The sequence below is a fragment of the Carcharhinus amblyrhynchos genome, unplaced genomic scaffold (genome assembly GCF_965287045.1).
Source record: "Carcharhinus amblyrhynchos unplaced genomic scaffold, sCarAmb.v2.hapA scaffold_73, whole genome shotgun sequence".
NCBI lineage: Eukaryota > Metazoa > Chordata > Chondrichthyes > Carcharhiniformes > Carcharhinidae > Carcharhinus > Carcharhinus amblyrhynchos.
In genome coordinates this window covers 227,036-233,130 of record NW_027649813.1, presented here as the reverse complement: position 1 = coordinate 233,130, position 6,095 = coordinate 227,036, and positions in this window count along the sequence as shown.

Below are 6,095 nucleotides of genomic sequence, written 5' to 3'. Positions count from 1 at the left end.
CGGGCCATGTCCTCACCACTTTCACACTGGAGATAAAAACCGGCGCGGTCTAAAGGATAACGGTGGGGAATCATTGAGCCCTGTCGGGGGTGGGGGGTGGGTCGGGGGGTGGTGGTGATGGGGGTTGGGCTCCCGGAAATGTTGACAGTGGAAAGAGGGAGAGCGTGAGGGAGAAAGGAGGGAGAGATGAACGGGATCGAGATTCCATTACATTTCTCTTCAGTCTGAACTCGCTGCCGATTAAAACCATTCTGGTGAAACTCGGTGTCAGATCCAGATTCAGAAACTGAATTGTGTTCATGACTGCAGCCGCTCACATGAAAACATCAAATACTATAAATATCAAAGAGAAATTTACACAAAAGCTACAGGGAAGATATTTAGAGGGTTCGATCTGTGAAGTTTGGTTCATTTTCTAGAAAGAATAACTTGCGGTTTTATAAATGCTTATGAATCCCTTCCGGGGACCCTGACCCAGAGAAACATCAACTGATGACGGAGTAAATACAGAAAATGCTGGAAAATCTCAGCAGGTCTGACAGCATCTGTGGAGAGAGAACAGAGCTAACGTTTCGAGTCTGGATGTCTCTTCGTCAGATTCCAACATCCGCAGTAATTTGCTTTGAACTGATGAGGGAACATTTGAAGTGGAATCTCTCCTCCAATATTGGGCGGAGTTTCTTCACACAGAGAATGGGGAGAATGTGGAACTCGCCGTCACATGGAATGGTTGAGGGAGAGAGAGTTGGTGCATTGATAGGGAGGCTTGGATTACAAGATGATTTTATACCGCACAGGTTGTTTTTGGAGTTTGTTTTTTGCCTGAAAAAAATGAGCTCACCATTCGACGAGATGGATTTACATACTGAAATTCTGCAATAATTCAATCTATGCTGCTACAATTAGTTGGCTTTGAAATCCGCAATAAAAATTATTTAAATATAAATTGTTGTGCTAACACAAGGATTTAACAGTAATAGTGCAGAACAAGTGATTGGGGAAATCAGGATCTGAACAGGGTCGCTGTCAGCCTTGGCATCTAGACTCTGACTTGTACAAGTCAACTCCAATCTACTGCACTCCTGGTTTCTCGGTTCATCTGGTGAAAATCGCAATAGGATTCATTCTGCCGGATGAAATGTTGGACACTGAACTCTCTCCATGGACCTCGTTAGACTTCACAGAGGATCATAGAGTCACTGAACAGCATAAAATCTACTATGATCCCGATATGTTCCATCTAAAGTGTATTCTTAAATAATTATTAATCTTAATTTACTGAGTTCACTATTAACAGCTGTATTCGTTTCTAAAAGGACATCGACACATCTTCCTTTCCAACAGCCGCTTATGCACAGCTCTGGTAATGCAGTGTTAGTTGTTCCTGACAGGAATTAGGAATATTCCCATTCTGCCCTTTCCAGCCTTTCAGCCTCAGAATTGAATTCAGGAACTTCAGATTCTAACCACCGTTACCATTCTGCTGTAACCATTAACACTGCTCTGGAACCACCTTATGCTTCTTCACCAGTCCCATTCCCTATTCTCTTATACTTTGTACCGTTACACCTTTAGACATTTAACCTCTCCTGTCCTGCACCATTTCATAGAACTTTCCCTGTTGTTATTCTCCGCCCTTTTCCCCCACACTGTCCTTGCTGAGAAATTATTTACTCTGTAAAATATTCCAGTTCCGATGAAAGGCGATCGATTTGAAAAGTGAATTCTGTGGCTCTCTCTATTGATGCTGCCTGATTTGTTGAGTGCTTCCTGTATTTTATGATGTATTAAGGATTGGGTCTGTTAATGTCTGATATATAACTTTCACTCACTGCAGGGTAAATACAGTCACGCTGCAGGGAGCTGAACAGAACAGGGGCGGGATTCACTCACAGAAATGTGACCTCAGCAATTTGAATGAGAAAGTGCTGAAACTCCCCATGGCTTCCAGACACCAGGCGGAGAGTTTCACTGAGCTTCTCTCCGATATTCAGTGTGAAGTGATGATTGCGAAGTGCTCAGTTGCAATCGCAGCTCCTCAGCGACTGAAACAGTTTGTGTCTGCATGCGGCAAGAACTGGACAACACCCTGAATTGGGATGATCAGTGGTGAGTAACATTCATGTAACTTAAATATGACGCAATGAACATCTTCAACAAGAGAGAATCTAAGCAACGCCTCTTGTTATTCAGCAGCATCGCCAGCACTGAGTCCCTCGCCATTCACAACCTGTGGTGTCATTGACCAGAAACAGAGTTGGGCGGATCATATATAAACTGCTGGACAAGATCGGAGGCTGGGAATGCTGCAGTAGGTAACTCATCTGCCATAGTTTGCCCCCCTATAAAAGACACACATCAGGATTGTGAAGTGATACTGTCCATTTACTTGGTGAAGTGTAGCTCTAACAACACACATGTAATTCAGCACCATGAAAGACAACGCAACCCGCTTCACTGGCTGCAGTGCTTACTGTAGAGAATATCTGCACTGTTCATTGTGAATTCATAGGTCACTTCTTTTTGCAATATTAATAAGGAATAGAATCATAGAATAGAATCGGTGCAGAAGGTGGCCATTCGGCCCATCGAGCCTGCACCGACGATAAGGCAGCAATCGCACCAACGATATTTGCAGCAATCCTCGGTCAGAAGTGCGGACTGGATGATCCACCTCGGCCTCCTCCATTGGTCCCCAGCATCTCAGATGCGAGTCACCAGCCAATTCGATTCACTCAACGTGATATCAAGAAATAGTTGGAGGCACTGGATACTGAAAATGCAATGGGGTCTGATAACATTCCAACATTAGTACTGAAGACTTGTGCTCCAGAACTTGTCGCTCCCCGAGCCAAGCTCTTCCAGTATGGTCACAACACTGACACCTACCCAACAATGTGGAGAATTGCCGAGGTATGTCCTATACACAAAAAGCAGGACAAATCCAACCCGGCCAAATACTGCCCAATCAGTCTACTCTCGATCATCAGTCAAGTGATGGAAGGGGTCATCAACAGTGCTATCAAGCAGCAGTTGCTCAGCAATAAGGCAGTAGTGGTGTGCCTCAGGGATCAGTGTTGGGACCACAACTGTTTATGGTTTATGAGAGACAGTTTTTGTCCCTTACAGCACAGAAAGCTGGGAGGTGCCTGCTTGGGGTGGGGAGCTGGTCGAGGTGTGCACAATTATGACAGTCGTGTATGCGGTAGATAGGACGAAACTTCATTCCCGCCCCACCTTAGTAGAGTGATCAATAGCCAGGGGCATAGATTTAAAGTCAGGGCGGGAGCTTTAGAGGGGATTTTAGGAAAAAACCTTTGCACCTGGGGGATGGTGAGACCCTGGAACTCACGTCATGAAATGTTGATCGAGGAAGGAACCCGCAAAACATTTAAGAAGCATTTAGATGAGCACTCGAACGCCATAGCATGCAAGGCGACTGACCAAGTGCTGGAAAGTGGGATTAGAATGGATAGGTGCTTGATGGTAGGCGCAGACACAACTGTCAAAGGGCCTTTTCCTGTGCGTAAAATTCTAAGACCATATGATTCGACAATCTGCATCTGAAGTGCTGTACCTGCAGAGCAATGGACTAGGTGCTGGGAAATTGGATTAAAATGAGTGGCTAGTTTTTTTTCCTCTGTCTGTTTGGCTGGCACAGACAAGATGGGCTGAATGGGCTCTTTCTAATCCATATCTTTTGAATGGTTCTGTACTATAATACTCCATAGCTGCCTTCAGTCCTTCAGTCATTTCATGATGACATGTGAAGTGAATAATATTGGCTGAAACCTGGCTTATGTGGTGTTGTGGATCTCAGGGCGAGGCCAAGTTTGGCGCTTCTGACTGAAGATTGTTGCAAATGCTTCACTTTGTCTTTTGCACTGATGTTCTGAGCTCTCCCATCACCGAGGACTGGGATATTTGTGGAGTCCCTTCACCCTTCTTTAATTACATTAAACTCGATATAATTCATAGAAATAGGTACATAAGAAATAGGAAATAGGAGCAGGCGTAGGCCAACTCGCCCTTCAAGCCTGCCCCGCCATTCAATAAGATCATGGCTGATCTGTCGTGGCTCAGTTCCACATTCCCACCCTCTCCCCATAACCCTTAATCCCCTCTCTCATCAAAAACCCATCAACCTGCGTCTTAAAAATATTTAGTGAGGCAGCCTCCACCACTTCAACGGGCAGAGAATTCCAGAGATTCACCACCCTTTGAGTGAAGAAGTTCCTCCTCAACTCTGTTCTAAACCGCCCCCCCCCCCCTTTATCTTGAGGCTATGCCCCCTAGTCCTACTATCCTTTCTGAGCGGGAAGAGTCTCTCCACCTATATCCTATCCATCCCATTCATCATCTTATACATCTCAATGAGATCTCCCCTCATTCTTCTAAACTCTAACGAGTACAATGACAAGGTACCTCACAAGAGGTTATTGCAGAAGGTCAGGGGACATGGAGTTGGGGGTAGGGTGTTAGCGTGGATAGAGGATTGGTTGTCAAATAGGAGGCAGAGAGTGGGGGTCAATGGGTGCTATTCAGATTGGCGGTTGGTGACTAGTGGGGTGCCCCAGGGGTCGGTGCTGGGGCCTCAGCTATTTACCATTTATATAGATGATCTGGAGGAGGGAACCGAGTGCAGGGTGTCGAAATTTGCTGATGGCACCAAGATTGGGGGAACGGCAAATTGTGCGGAGGGTGTGGAGAGTCTGCAGAAGGATCTAGATAGGCTGGGCGAATGGGCCAGGAAATGGCAAATGGAATTTAATGTTGGCAAGTGTGAGGTGGTCCACTTTGGTAGGAATAATGGTAGGAAGGACTATTACTTACGTGGCGAAAAACTGCAGCAGGCGACGGTGCAGAGGGACCTCGGGGTCCTTGTGCATGAGTCGCAAAAACCCAGCTTGCAGGTGCAGCAGGTGGTCAGGAAGGCAAATGGGATGCTGGCCTTCATAGCGAGGGGGATTGAATATAAAAGTAGGGAGGTCTTGCTGCAGCTGTATAGGGCATTGGTGAGGCCGCAGCTGGAGTACTGTGTGCAGTTTTGGGCGCCGCACCTGCGCAAAGATATTTTGGCCTTGGAGGGAGTGCAGAGGAGGTTTACTCGGCTGATACCGGAGTTGAGGGGGTTGAGCTATGAGGAGAGGCTGAATAAACTAAGCTTGTACTCGTTAGAGTTTAGAAGAATGAGGGGAGATCTCATTGAGATGTATAAGATGATGAATGGGATGGATAGGATAGAGGTGGAGAGACTCTTCCCGCTCAAAAAAGACAGTAGGTTTAGGGGGCACAGCCTCAAGATAAAGGGGGGGCGGTTTAGAACGGAGTTGAGGAGCAACTTCTTCACTCAAAGGGTGGTGAATCTCTGGAATTCTCTGCCCGTTGAAGTGGTGGAGGCTGCCTCACTAAATATTTTTAAGACGCGGGTTGATGGGTTTTTGATAGGAGAGGGGATTAAGGGTTATGGGGAGAGGGCGGGAATGTGGAGCTGAGCCACGACAGATCAGCCATGATCTTATTGAATGGCGGGGCAGGCTCGAAGGGCTGGATGGCCTACTCCTGCTCCTATTTCTTATGTTCTTATGTTCTAATCTATTCAGCCTCTCCTCATAGCTCAACCCCCTCAACTCTGGCATCAGCCTAGTAAACCTCCTCTGCACTCCCTCCAAGGCTAAATTACCCTTGCGTAAGTACGGCGCCCAAAACTGCACACAGTACTCCAGCTGCGGCCTCACCAATGCCCTATACAGCCGCAGCAAGACCTCCCTACTTTTATATTCAATCCCCCTCGCGATGAAAGCCAGCATCCCATTTGCCTTCCTGACCACCTGCTGCACCTGCAAGCTGGGTTTTTGCGACTCATGCACAAGGACCCCGAGGTCCCTCTGCACCGTCGCCTGCTGCAGTTTTTCTCCACGTAAGTAATAATCCTTCCTACCATTATTCCTACCAAAGTGGACCACCTCGCACTTGCCAACATTAAATTCCATTTGCCATTTCCTGGCCCATTCGCCCAGCCTATCTAGATCCTTCTGTAGACTCTCCCTACCCTCCGCACAATTTGCCTTTCCACCAATTTTGGTGTCATCAGC